This window comes from Nelumbo lutea, chromosome 1 (genome assembly GCF_056320005.1).
Source record: "Nelumbo lutea isolate HS-2025 chromosome 1, American lotus-T2T, whole genome shotgun sequence".
In the NCBI taxonomy this organism is placed as follows: Eukaryota; Viridiplantae; Streptophyta; class Magnoliopsida; order Proteales; family Nelumbonaceae; genus Nelumbo; species Nelumbo lutea.
Window position 1 is genome coordinate 141,568,311 of NC_142684.1, and position 15,597 is coordinate 141,583,907.

Here is a 15,597-nt window from a genome sequence, read left to right on the forward strand (position 1 = left end):
ATTTTTCCCGGATTTTCGACGGTGACTTGTACTTCCAAGTTGGCATCGAAGGTGAAGCGCAGATTCCCTGATGTGTATGTGGATGGGTTCTCATCCACTGTTGTTCGACGAGCCATGTGAGGAGCACCTGGGCTAGAAGTCTGACGTGTAACGTGGGCCCCATCAAATTTGTTGAATTGTTGATCCCCTCCTTTCTCTTCGGCCTCAAATATTCTGCAAATCTTTCTTAATAAATTAAATTAAATTTGAATTACAGGGAGTGTGGAGGAAACAGCTCGTCGTGGGCGCTCGTGCCGCGACCACCGCCACGACTACAGCATTTGACACCATATCTTCGCGCACACTCCGATTTGATGATGTGGCATGCCCACGTGAACGCATCCAATGTGGCGTGAAACCAGATACATATGCCCAACGGGATTTGACACGATATCTCCGCGCGGACTCCGATTTGATGATCTTACATGTCCACGTGAGTGCATCCAATGTGGCGTGAAACCAGATACATATTCCAGTGGCATTCCCACGATATCTTCGCGCAGACTCCGATTTGATGATGTCGCATTCCCACGTGAACGCATCTGGCGTGAAACCAGGTAGATATATATATATATATATATATATTTATAAAGGAATTAAGAAATTTTTTCTTTTTTTTATTTTTTGTTTTTTATTTCATATCATTTTTTAAACAATCAATAAAATTTACTTTCCAAAAAACTTAAATAATCTCTTTTCCTAAAATTCTCCTAAACTACCTCCCCCACTTTCTCCTAAATTATCTCTAATTCCTATTTATCTTCTAAATTATCACTAATTCCTATTTATCTCCAAAATTATTTCTAATTTAATAGAGAATTTCTCTCCTAAATTATCTCTAATTCCTATTTTTCCTCTCCCCCACTTTTTATTTATTTCTTTCTAAATAAAGTTTGGATTAAAAATTAATAATTATTTAAATATTCTAACAAAATTATATAATAACTTTAAAACATTTATTAAAAATACAAAAATTAATTTTACAATTTTATAAAATACATCATGAAATTATGTACTAATAATTTGAATTCTGTTTTTCGGATTATCAATTTAAATGTTATTCAAATAATAAAAATTTAACACTAAAAATAAATAATTATATAACAAAATATTTAGTAATATGTAATAGTTTTAAATAAATAGAATTCAAGTAATAAAAAAATTATAATTATTTTACATATTATTTAAATGTTTAACATAACTGGACTTTAAATAGTTAAAATAATGAAATATGTAATAAATTTAAAAAAAAAATCTTAAAAGTAGAAAAATAGCTATAACATAATATTGAAATTAATAATAATTTAATACCTTACAAAATTATTAATGAAATTATGTATTAATAGTATAAATTATAATTTTATGGATAATTAAATTCAATAAATAACAAAACATTCTAAATATTTTACATATTATGTAAATATTCAAATAACTAAATATTTAACATAACTAGATTTTAAATAGTTAAAATAACATAATTATGTAATAAATTTAAAAAAATTGTTAAAAGTAGAAAAATAATTATAACATAATATTGAAATTAATAATAATTTAATATCTTACAAATTAATAATGAAATTATGTAATAATAGTATAAATTATAATTTTGTGGATTATTAAATTCAATAAATAATTAATATTGTAAATTTTAAATATTTTATAAATTATTTAAGTATTTAAATAACTAAATATTTTAAATAATAAAATATTTAACATAACTATATTTTAAATTAGTTAAAATACAAAAGTTATGTAACATAACTATATTTAATATTGTACAAAATTATTAATGAAATAACTTTAATAATAATTTAATGTTTTTACATAATATTGTAAATAACAAATTTCACTTATATCAATTAATAATTTGAGAAAATAACTTTCATAAAATTTAATATTTATTAATAATAATTTTAAACTCTTAATATACACTATTATTTGAGATTATACTATTTATTGATTAATTTAATATATTTTTTGTACTTATTTATTTTTGTAATTATTGTATTTTTCATTATCAATACATTTTCAACAATTGTGTATTTTTGCTATAAATTTTCAATAATTATTGGAGATTAAACTATTGTTATTTATCAAATATGAAACTATTAATTTAGTTGAAATTATGAGTGTTCATGAGTTGGTTTGGTTCGATTGTAGGTTGTTTGGCTAACCAAATGGACCTAGTCAAGTTGGAGAGTTGGTCAGCTAAAACTGACTAACCATTCATGAAAACTGACCCACTCAAGTTGTATAGGGTTGGGTTGACTTTTTTGTTTGGTCAATCAGTTCAAAAGATTTAAACTTAAAAATTAAATTTAAAAATTAACAAATACAACACAATTGTTAAAAAATAAATTTAAAAAATTAAAATTATGATATAAAACATTTTATACTAAGAAATATGGGAAATTTCCCACTTTTCTATATTAAAAATTATATTTAAAATATAAAATATTAATATATATCATGGTTAGGTCATCCGATTTTGGTTGGTTTACAAAAGGCCAAAGTGAAATTGATCCAACTTGATCAAATTGGAAATTTTTTTAACCCAAGCCAACCTAAAATACTAGAAAATCGACTAAATCTGGTCAAGTTGATCAGGTTGGTTGGTTTCATCAGTTTGATGAATAAACCTAACTGAAATTAATTATTGTTATTTTTGTATTATAAAAATTTATTAAAAGTAGTATATAAAATATGAATAATTATTAATTATTTAAAAGTTGAAAATATAAAATAATTGTATGCGCTAAAATACACCTTATAGTTTTACATATTTACTTAAACCAATCTTATAGTTTTCATTTTATTAAAATATCCTCTATATTTTACAACTTATTTATTTAATCAATCTTTCATTAAGGAGTGTTTGTTTTTCCATTAGGCTCATTATTTTTTATTCCAAAAATACCCTTAACACTTTTTTGTATAGAAATAAAATTGACCAAATATAGCCAATAGAGTGGTTGCACATGTCTTATTAGGGGCAAAATGGTATTTTTATTTTTATTTTCTTTTGATTAAATTTATTTAAATGAATATTAGGGTCGACTAGGAATGGCAACAGGGCCGGTTTGGTGTGGGGATCATATTCCCCATCCCCTACCCAATTATGAAATTAACCCCCATCCCCAATCCCCGCTAGGGATAAAATTTGTCCTCTATCCCCAATCCACGATGGGAATGGGTTTTAGTAAAATGACCATTTCTATAAGTGGTGTTTTAGTAAAATACAAACTATGGGGTAGATTTTAGTAAATCCATGAAACAATATGTGGTGTTTTAGTAAAATGACCATTTCTATTATTTAGCTTTTGCTTAACAAATCTTGTGCATTGCACAAGTCCCCGGGAGTATATATATTAAAACAAAGCGGTCAAGAAATTTTCTCCTTTTTTTGAATTTTTTATTTTTTTATTCCATGCCATTTTTTTAAAAAACCAATGAGATGCTCCCTTCCCCAACAATCTCTTCTACTAAAATTTATCTTAAACTACTTCCCCCCACTTTCTCCTAAATAATCTCCAATTCCTATTTATATCCTAACTTATCTCTAATTTATTATAGAATTTCTCTCCAAATTATCTCTAATTCCTATTTATCCTCTTTGCCATTTTTATCTACATCTATCTAAAGAAAGTTTAAATTAAAATTTTAAAAATTATTTAAATATTTTAGCAAATTATATAATAACTTTAAAATATTTATTAAAAATACAAAAAATAAATATAATAGATTTAATAATATTCATATTATTAATAGTTTTATATTTGTACAAAATTCATCACGAAATTATGTACTAACAATATAAATTATGATTTTCCAGATTATTCAAATAATAGAAATTTAACATTAAAAAATAAAATATTATTTCAATATTTCAATAACTAAATATCTTACATAATAAAATATTAAAACTAGCTAAATAATTATATAAAAAATATTTAATTATTTGAATATTTCAATAACTAAATATCTTAAATTCAAATAATGAGTATTTTTCAACATTTTATATATTATTTAAATACTTAAATAACGAAATATTTTAAATAATGACATATTTAATATAACTATATTTTAAATAGTTAAAATAACGAAATTATTGAATAAAATAAAAAAAATCATAACATAATATTCAAAAAATTAATAATTTAATATTTTTACAAAATTATGTAATAATAGTATAAGCTTTAAAATAATTATTAAAAAACAAAAAGAATTATAATAGATTTAATAATATTCATATTATTAATATTTTTATACTTTTACAAAATTCATCACGAAATTATGTACTAACAATATGTATTATGATTTTCTAGATTATTCAAATGAAATATTATTCAAATAATATAAATTTAACATTAAAAAAAATAAAATATTATTTCAATATTTCAATAACTAAATATCTTAAATTCAAATGATGAGTATTAATAAATATTTTTTATATTATTCAAATATTTAAATATCTACATATTTTAAATAATGAAATATTTAAAATAACTATATTTTAAATAGTTAAAATAACGAAATTATGCAATAAAATATAAAAAAATCATAACATAATATTGAAATTAATAATGATTTAATATTTTTACAAAATTAATAATGAAATTCTGTAAGAGTAGTATAGACTTTAGAATAATTATTAAAAGCAAAGAAAATAATTATAATAGATTTAATAATATTCATATTATTAATAGTTTATATTTTTACAAAATTCATCACGAAATTATGTACTAACAATATAAGTTATGATTTTCTAGATTATTCAAATTAAATGTTATTCAAATAATAGAAATTTAACATTAAAAGAATAAAATATTATTTCAATATTTTAATAACTAAATATCTCAAATAATAAAATACTAAAAGTAGCTAAATAATTACATAGAAAAAGGTTTAATTATTTAAATATTTTAATAACTAAATATCTTAAATTCAAATAATGATACATATTTTATATATTATTTAAATATTTAAATAACTAAGTATTTTAAATAACAAAATATTTAACATAGCTATATTTTAAAGTGAAAATAACGAATTATGCAATAAAATAAAAAATCATAACATAATATTCAAATTAATAATAATTTAATATTTTTACAAAATTAATAATGATATTATGTAATAATAGTATAAACTTTAAAATATTTATTAAAAGCCCAAAAAAAATTAAAATAGATTTAATAATATTCATATTATTAATGGTTTTATATTTTTATAAAATTCATCACGAGATTATGTACTAACAATATAAATTATTATTTTTTAGATTGATCAAATTAAATGTTATTCAAATAACAGAAATTTAACATTATTCTTAATATTTCAATAACTTAATATCTTAAACTCAAATAATGAGTATTTTTAAATATCTTATATACTATTTAAAGATTAATAACTAAATATTTTAAATAATGAAATATTTAACATAACTATATTTTAAATAGTTAAAGTAACAAAATTATGCAATAAATTAAAAAATTTAAAATAAAAAAATCATAACATAATATTAAAATTAATAATAATTTAAAATTTACAAAATTAATAATGAAATTATGTAATAATAGAATAAATTATAGTTTTATAGATTATTATATTCAATTAATAATTAAAATTATAAAATTTAAATAAGGATTTATTTAAATAACTAAATAATATTTTCAATAACCAATTTCACTTATATCAATTAATAATTCTAGAAAAATAATTTTCAAAAAAATAGTATTCATTAATAATGATTTTAAAATCTTAATCTATATTTATTATATATTTAATATACTAAAATTAATATTTATTGTATTTTCAGAAATTATTTATAGTTTTTTGATAAATATATTTTCAATAATTATGTATAAATCTATATTTGTTTTGTTATTTAACAAAAAATTTTAATAATTATTGGATATTAAACTACTATTATTTAACTTTTTAAATTAAATGTATTATACTTATTGTATTTACTGTATTTTTGAGGTACTTTATTCATTGATATTTATTAGAGATTAAACTACTATTTGAGATTACAATATTTATTGACTGACTTAATATATTTTTTAGTATTTTTGTGATTATTGCAATTATTTTATTTTTATTATCAATACTTTTTTAATTATTGTGCATTTTTCACTATAAATTTTTAATAATTATTGGATATTGATGAGGGCGGATTTGGCCCACCAATGATATTGTGACACATGGCACCTCGGAACAACTAGGTGACACCCGACCTGGCGCTGGCGGCCTAGCTTAGGCGCAAACTGGCGGCCTGCCCCTGGCGCAACCTGGCAACCTGGCCCTGGCGCTGAACTGGCAGCCTGGCACAGGCGCCAACCTGGCGACCTGCGAAACGTACTCACCAACAAATTCGGCATGCATATCCTAACACTCCCATGATCCTTGGGAATTGGACCACATGCCGAATGATTCGGAGGGTCGTCAACGTGCATGGCGATTACCTCAGGGAATTTCAGACCACTTAGACGACTTGTCGGAAATCTCGAATGCGGTGCGTGAAGCCCACGCCAAAACAATGCCTATATAAAGGCACCAACCCCAATGGCATAGGGGGACAAGTAAACATATTCTAGCTCTCATACTTTGTGATTTTTAGATCGCAGTCTACTATGAGAGTACTGACTTAAGCATCGGAGCAACCTCGCCGGGTTAGCCACCCCAGGTCTTCTAACATTGATTCCTTGCAGGTCTCTAAAGAACTACGAAGCTCAACAATCAATCCAACTTGCCACTAGGCAGCTCGGCCCTCTGGTCAGCTCGTCACCTAACCTGCCTAGCTCGGCCCAGTCAGTTCGACACTTAACCTGCCCAGCTCGGCTCAGTTAACTCGACACCTAATCTGCCCCCAACTCGGCCTGGTCAGCTTGGCATCTAGGTCCTCATCTAGCAAAAGTTCACTTCGGCCTCTGAGTCATCGGCCACTTGGAAGTAAACCAAATGATGAGGTACTTAGCACAAAAAATTGATTCATAGATATTAAACTACTTTTATTTATTAGATATTAAAATATTAATTTAAATGAAATTAGGAGTATTGATCACGACCTGGTTTAGTTTGGTTGTGGGCTATTTGGCCAACCAAATTGGCATGGTCAGGTTGGGGAATGGGTTACTTTAAATCTATTGACCATTAGTGAAAACCAACTAAATTAGGTTGTATTGGTTTGGGATGATTTTCGGTTTTCTCAATTGGTTTAAAAAATTATATTGAAAAATTAATTTTAAATTTTAAAAAGTATATTAATATTATTAAAAATTAAATTTATAATATAAAAATATCTGAGACTAAGAAATATGGGAATTTTCCCACCTTCCTGTATTAAAAAATTATATTTAAAATATAAAAATATTAATATATATTTATGATTGGGTCATTCGATTTTGATCAATTTACAAATGGCCACAGCGAAACTGATCCCAATTTCAACCGAAAATATTAGAAATTGAGCAATTTGGGTGGAGTTGGTCAGATGGGTTGGTTTCATCAGTTCGATGAACAAGCTTAACTGAAATAGATTATTGTTATTTTTGTATTGTAAAAAATTATTAAAAGTATTATAAAATATAAATAATTAATTATTTTTTAAAAAGTTAGAAATATAAAACAATTGTATACTCTTATGTGTTTTATTATTTAACTTTCTTTAACAAATCCCGTATATAACATGGGTCCCCACTAGTATGCCCAATAAAATATGGATCTTTCCAATTTGATCTAACCAGATCTTTCTATTTTTCTTTGTTAAATAAAAGTAAAGTACAAACAAAAAACATGCAAACTGCCCGAACTCTCTCAGATTTATGCCCCATGGTGTCCCACAACACATCCCTGCCATGTATTGAAAACATCTCCCGATGACGACATCATCAAGATTAGTGCTATCACTTGGAGATGTTCCCAATACACGACGGGGATCGCAGTTGTAAACTCCTCAAAGCCAGTCCAGCATCCAGCCGCACACCGGTAATATTTCCCGTATGCTTAGTTTCCTAAAGCAACGAACATTAATTAACAAAAAAAACCTCGATCAGCTGCTTCCTCGCGGTTTAGGTTGGGAAAAATAAAGGATAAATTACAGAAATCCTCTGTATTATGAGGTCAGTGACAAAAAAACCCAAATTCTTTAATTTGCGACAAAGACCCTTTAAGCTTTTATATTGCGATAAATACTCCTTCATCGTTGAGTTAATGATGAAAAGCATTAAATTACCAAAATATTCCACTAATTTTTTTTTCTTTTTCATACCATTTTTTCTTGAAACCTAATTGATATAAAAATGCATCTCACCGAAAAATATTTTTGTAATCTTACCAATGACCTTGCTGGAAAAAGAAAAAATCTGCCATCCGAGACCAGGAAACAAAGAGCTCCTCAATATGGATTGCCGGTCTGTCAACCAAAAAGAAAATTCCTCCCGTTGAGCTCTTTAATTTCGATTACCAGTCTGTCACACAAAAAGAGAAGTCCTCTCACCGGCTCTGTCAAAGAGCTCCTTGTTTGCAACTTTGCATTGCCGGTCAACAGCAACCCAGATTCTAAGCAACAAACGCCCACTGACAATGACAACGACACCAATCCCTTCTGGGATTTCCAGATGAAATTCAATATCCATGAATCTGCCATCCGAACGACCAAGCCCACCTCGTTAGAGCTCTATTGCGAGCACAGGTTTGCCGACCCCAAGTTCGTCAGAGAGGTCGGAATCCCGATCAAAGAGCTGGCGAGAGGACCTCTGAGCTCACCATGAGCTATCAGTCAACCCTCACAAGACGCAAAAGGAAAATTGAACTTCTGGTTAAGTTTGTCGAAGTTTCCTCGCCAAACGGAATTCCATCCCCGTCATAGTGACGAAATTACAGTTTAGATATGCTGGAACATATCAAAACCCGCTCCAGTTAGGTCCTTGGATAGTGACGTCAATGTAAAGCTACTGAAATCATATGAACGCTATGTTTGTTCTTGCTCATCTTGCCATGAACGTAGCTCCAATTCTTCGGATTTGATCCCGTTGAACTCAAACTGGAAAACAGGTTCCAACCTGCCGAACTTCACATTCAAAATGTGCTACTGTAATACTCATACTTTTAAAAACTATCAAATTAGTCTCTATCTTTAATAGTTCTTTAGTTATTTGTATCCGTATGACTTTAAAACTTTTAAAAATGTTAAAACTATCTTTCAATAAAAACATTATTTGTTATCTTTTACCTTAGCAATTAAAATAGACACCGTTGCCCCTGCAACCTCCACCGTAATAGATTTCAGAAAGTCATAACTGGTGTGCACACCGACCACTAGTTTTGTGTTCAAAACCGATATTTTCTCCAAGCTCAAGTTCTATTGAACCACCCAAACTGTTTGAAATTGACTGAGCCCCTCTTGAAGTTTTCACTGCCTCCAGATCTGAATTCGAAATAAACAAAAACCGACTCCCTAACATCAGCCTTACCTCTGTGTTTTTCGTAAAAACCGACCTCATCGTGTCTTTGGTTGGATAATGCTTCTCCCACCTCTGTGGTCCTCTTTTGTAGTTCGAACTTCTATACATCCTATAGACTTTCAACCGCATGAAGTGAAAAGTAGACCCTCTCAAGAGTTTTGTCCTTTAAGTTGTGTTTAGTTGCAGTGTAAATTTATTTGTGTTAGTATAAATGTATGAGAATGAAAATGAAAAAAATGCAAATTCTTGTTTAATTTTGTTTTGGATTTTATTTTATTCTGCTTTGTTTTTATTTGTACTGTAATCAAACAAAATAAGCTAAAATTTGAAATAGAAATAGATTAAAATTTATACTCAAATCATTTGCACTGGTATAGTTTTGCATTTGTGCAAATTTATTTGAATTATAACCAAACACAGTTAGCAACATTAACTATGCAAAGCTAACCATCTCAATTCTATGTTCCTAGTTCGAAACCATAAAGAAATTGAGTGTATATTTTTCTGTGATTTTGTTATGCATGAGCTTGCTTTCCGTAATTCAAGTTCAAGAACTTTTCTACCGTTGTCAATATGGATTTTCTTATTGATTGGATGAAGAACTCGTTATGTAGTTAAATCAACATTGTACTGTTTCATAACTTTAAGATCACATGCGTGATGGGATTGGGTCTCTGTTCTTTTAAAGCAAATGAAAAGCACTCAAATTCTTCGGGAAATGCAGAATTCCAATTCCTAGTTCGGTACTCGGCTTATTCTTTCCCCCTATGTGCTCGTATGGTAGTTATAATTGCTATAATTTGAACAATGAAATGGATAAAGAATTTGGAAATGTATAAGGTTTTTCCCCTATCACAATTATAGTTATAAGTTGTTTATTTGTGTACAACTTAATGGCTGTTCGGTAATATGCAAGATTTTGTTTCTTAAAACAAAAACAAACGCAACATCTAAAAAAAACAATTGTTTTTCTGAAATGACAATTGTATTTGTTTCTATCTTTTTTTATCAATCATAGAAGATAGAACACCCTTTTAATTTGGGTAATCTTTCGAAAACATGATGTCTTCTTTGTTTGCACTCCACAAACAAGAGGATCTTGAGTCCTGTTTGGTCCTAAAATAAATTTTAGTTTACTTGTTTCTTTATACAGATATGATTTGTTATTTTTTCTTTAACTTTTGGATCATTGTTTCGCTGCTTTATTTCAAACCATTTTGTTTCCTTCGAAACATGAAGCATACATCAGCCTTACCTCTGTTTTGTTCTTCCTACCCCAGCTCTTGCAAATCCAGGCGCTCACTTCTGCAACACTAGGAAGAACCCCTTCGAGCGCTCACTTCTGCAACTCAATTTCATGGCCCAAATATTAAGTGACGGATTGACAGGAGAAAGTTGTTAGCATGAAAAGGCCACTCCCTGATCCATGGTTAACGAGGGAAGGAGGAACAAATTCTTCAGCCATGGGGTTTAACTTGGAAAGTAGCTCCTCCAATTCCCTGATATCCCGCTTGTAACTTCACCAACCTCTGCGACTTGTTGCAATTGTGGTAAGGGCATTTTGAAAAGTGTCTCGACGAATAGAAGTGTCTTTAAAGGGATAATAGCATATAAGGGCAACTTTTTGGGTTTAATATTAATAAAAATAATATTTTAAAAATAGGTTAATTTTTTAAAAATAATATCAATAAAGGGCAAAAATATTGTTCATCATTCTTCTTGCCATTTGTTCATCAACGCCGCCCGCCCTCGCCTGCCACCACCGTCCGCTGCTGCCAGCTGCCGTCTCCGCCTTCGACAGTGTTGCCGGAGGTGGCGACAGCGGTGCTGGTAGTCATTTCTCTGCCCAATGTCACCACCTCCGCCTCTGCCTCTGGCAACGTTGCTGGAGGTGGGTGGAGACAGAGGTGGCGGCAGCGGTGGTGGTGCTGGGCAGAAGAATGACCGCTAGCGCTACCGCTGCCACCTTTGCCTCCGGCCACCTCCAACAACGTTGCCGGAGGCGGAGGCGAAGATGGGTGGCGACGGGTGGCAGTGGATGGTGGTGGCGGGCGGTGCTGGTGAACAAATGGCAATAAGAAAATGATAAATATTACTTTTATTGATATTATTTTTAAAAAGTTAGCCTATTTTTTAAAATTTCTAAAAGTATTACTTTTATTGATATTAAATCGCAAAAATTGCCCTTATATGTTATTACCCCTTTAAATAATCTGGTGAAATTTATGTGAATGCGATAAATAAAGAAAATTAAATAAAAGAATATTTATGTTCTTTTATAAGCTAATTAACATTTGGTTATCGGCGAGGACAAAGTTAACAATTTTTGAAAATTTGAATAGTACAATGACGCCTTTTAAAATTGAGATATTAACTTAATACTATCCTAAACTTCAAGGTACTATTTTGGAATTGTCCTAAAAAAAGACATAAGTCTATATTGCCGGGAAAGGTATCATACAAGTAACTTTAACCTATCAGAACCGTGAATTTTGATGAATACCATCGGATTAATTACCACATTTATTATTGATAGTTATAGATTTTTCTAATTTCATAATGGAACAAAAGAAAAGAAAAAAAAATAGACGTCGAAGTTGGAAGCGAGAGCCCACTTGGAAGTTTGAACCAATGGTGGGTAGGTGCCCGAAAGAAAGGTAAAAGAGATGGACCACTGATGAATGACGATACGATGCGGAGAATTTACGGCTGTGACCCACGAATACAAGACAGAGCGGACCACGATCATTGTACAGAGTACAAGAGCATCACCCGATGATATTTCATCGTCACCCGTATTTGTCATTAGAGATATTATAGTTGTTAAGGAATATTAATAAAAGCAATTCTTTTAATAAATTTTTTAAAATAGATTAACTTTTTAAAAAATATGTTAAAAAAAGATAAATACATTATTCTTCTTTTTTTCTCCTCCAAACCACTTACGCCCTAGTTTCATGAACTTCAATGACCACCATGTATCAGCGTTACCGCCGCCTCCAACAACTTCCGATAACAACTCCGCCCACCTCCGGCAACGCCGCCTCTACCCACCTTCGCCCCAGCCCTACGAGGCTAGAACCGACCACGGCTCATAGTATCAACAATTCCGCTCTCCTCCAATGTTCCCCTACCATAGTTCTCAAGTCCATATATCCTTTTATATTCCCCCTTCCTGTCAGTTGTGGTCATAAATGATGTTCACATCAGGTAATAAAATGCTCCCATGCTCATCCAGATCCTCGGTGATGGATGACAGATGGAAGCCCACCGTCGAAGTAGCTCCCAACTGCCCTCCATGCGCCTCTACAAACACAAAATTCTGTTACTATAACAACTACAACCTATCACAGCCTCGATACTTCTGTAAGGGTTGTCGAAGGTACTGGACCAAAGGTGGATCTCTACCAAATGTACCAGTTCGTGGCAGTTTAAGATAACCCATCGAGCGAAATCTTCAAAGTTTCCATCGACCAAAGCCGTCTCCATCTCCCTCGGTTTTTCTGGAGATGGCTCGTCATCGGTTGCGAATTCAACGGTGGTGCCGACAACAGCAGCCACAGATGCTTCAAACATCGATCTTGCCGTTGTTTTTGCCAAGTTCTTGACTCAGAATTCAAGTTTGGGTTCTGAACTTGTTACACCTGAATTTTCAAGCGAAAAAGAGGTCGATGTGTCTCTCAACATTTCCACTTCTTCCAATTCGAATGAATTAGCAGATAATTCAAATGTTGTGGACCGGCAGAGCCAGACGGATCTGGCCATCAATGTCCACTTGATTAAAGAACCTTTGCGGCTGTTTCCAGGTCAACTTGAGTTTGACTGCAAGCAATAACAGGAGTAAATTTCACAGTTCGCAATTCAGGAATCAAACAGTAGTTCTGGGTTTCAACCTTTAGTTAGTGATGGAACCGCTCAAAATGCATTCTGGTGGGAAGCCCCAGCTATGCCAAATTTGGCATGGCAACCGGAGGAGTTCTAAGGCTTGGAAGCCATCCCATCCAACGATCATTTAATGATGTTGTAATCGGATTAATCAAAGGACAATTGGAGCTCATTGGGTACAGCTAAGATTATGATATATAAGGTAACAAAATATCTTCTAATATTCAAACGATTTCTTCAAGATCCCTCTTCAAGCATGGAGATCTTGAATGCCCAACTTGCAAAGAACAAAATGAAAACGATCACGTCCCAAAGTTTTAGTTAAGATATCTGTCAGTTGGAATTGAGTTGAAACATATTTTGTAGCAATGATGCCAGATTGTAGGTGTTCACGAATGAAATGGCAGTCGATTTCAATGTGTTTAGTGCACTCATGGAAGACGGGATTTGCAGCAATGTGTAAAGCCGATTGATTGTCACAATGCAAAAGCATTGGTTGAGAATGTGATAGGGAAAGATCAGCAAGTAAACCACGTAACCATATTAGCTCACTAGTTGTAGAAGCCATAGACCGATTTTCTGATTCTGTAGAGGAGCGCGAGACTATGGGTTGTTTCTTGGATTTCCAAGAGGTAGGAGCCGCACCAAGGAAAATGTAATACCCTGTAATAGATCATCGTGTCATCGAACAACTTGCCCAGTCGGCATCACAGTAAGCTTTGATCCAAAAATCACTATTTGAAGGGAAAAAAAGACCTTGACCAGGAGAACTCTTCAAGTAACGAGGAACATGATAGGCAACATCAAGATGAGGATGACAAGGTTTTTGCATGAATTGACTGAGAAGTTGTACTGCATAAGTAATATCGGGCCAAGAAACAGTGAGATAAATGAGATGTCCAATTAAGCGATGATATTGGCTTGGGTCTTTTAACGATTCATCACAATCTAAAGACAGTCGATGTTGTTGCGAAATAGGAAAAGAAGATGGTTTACTACCAGACATTCCTGTTTCTTTCAAGAGGTCAAGAGTGTATTTGCGCTGGCAAAGAGATATCCCTAGAGGAGAACGGACAAGCTCTAAGCCAAGAAAATACTTAAAAGTACCAAGATCCTTTATAGAAAAACATGTACTGAGATAATTTTTTAGCTTTTGAATCTACAAAACATCATTCCCGACAATAATCATGTCATCCACATAGACAAGGAGAGCAAGAAAAGAAGTACCTTCAGTCAAAGTAAAGAGAGAATGATCATTATGAGATTGTACGAAGCCAAATTTCCTCAACGACAAAGAAAACTTTTCAAACCATTGACGAGGAGCCTGCTTTAGCCCATACAAAGATTTATGAAGTTGACAAACACGAGTATCACTTGGTGAAAGATAACTCGGAGGAGGAGACATATAAACTTCTTCATGTAAATTACCATGGAGAAAAGTGTTATTCACATCTAATTGATGTAATTCCCAATTTTTTTTGCAGCAGCAACAGCCAACAAACACCTAACAGTAGTTAATTTTGCAACGGGAGCAAAGGTTTCGGTATAATCCAAACCTTCAATTTGTGTATATCCTTGGGCTACCAACCGTGCCTTATAGCACTCAACAGAACCATCTGACTTTTATTTTACTTTGTATACCCAACGAGAACCAACTGGTTTCTTCCCTGAGGGTAATGACACTAAACTCCAAGCACGATTTTTCTCTAGAGTAGAAATTTCCTATTTCATAGCCTCACACCATTTCGGGTCTTTGACAGCCTGGGAAAAGGATTTAGACTCACTAACAACAGCAATATTAGCAAGAAAAACTTGATGAGATGGAACAAAACGAGAATAAGACAAATGACATGACATAGGATAAAGAGTACCTGAAGAAATTGCGTTGGATGTAGGCTGTGATAGCTTATCTACTCCAGGAAGCTGATACACATAATCATCAAGACGAGAGGGAAGGCGACGAGTCATTTGAGGTCGTGATGAGTTAGGAAGAGAATTTTGTGTGGGACTTGATTGTTTGGTCGAGATTTGTGTAGGTGAGTCTTGTGATGATGATGTAACCTCATGGTTAGAGTCAACGAAGGCAGGTGTGTTAATATTATCTTCAAGATCAGTTTGTGGACATTGTATTTGGGAATTGTGACAAGGAGGCATAACAGTTGATGTCTCCAAAGAATCAATAATTGGTAAAGGAACAACTACATTT

General features: G+C 31.4%; 1 pseudogene; it reads left to right on the forward strand.

Moving 5' to 3' along the window:
• The first annotated feature begins 12,484 nt into the window (after window positions 1–12,484).
• Window positions 12,485–13,533, forward strand: LOC148877997 (uncharacterized; annotated as a pseudogene).
• Window positions 13,534–15,597: the final 2,064 nt, after the last annotated feature.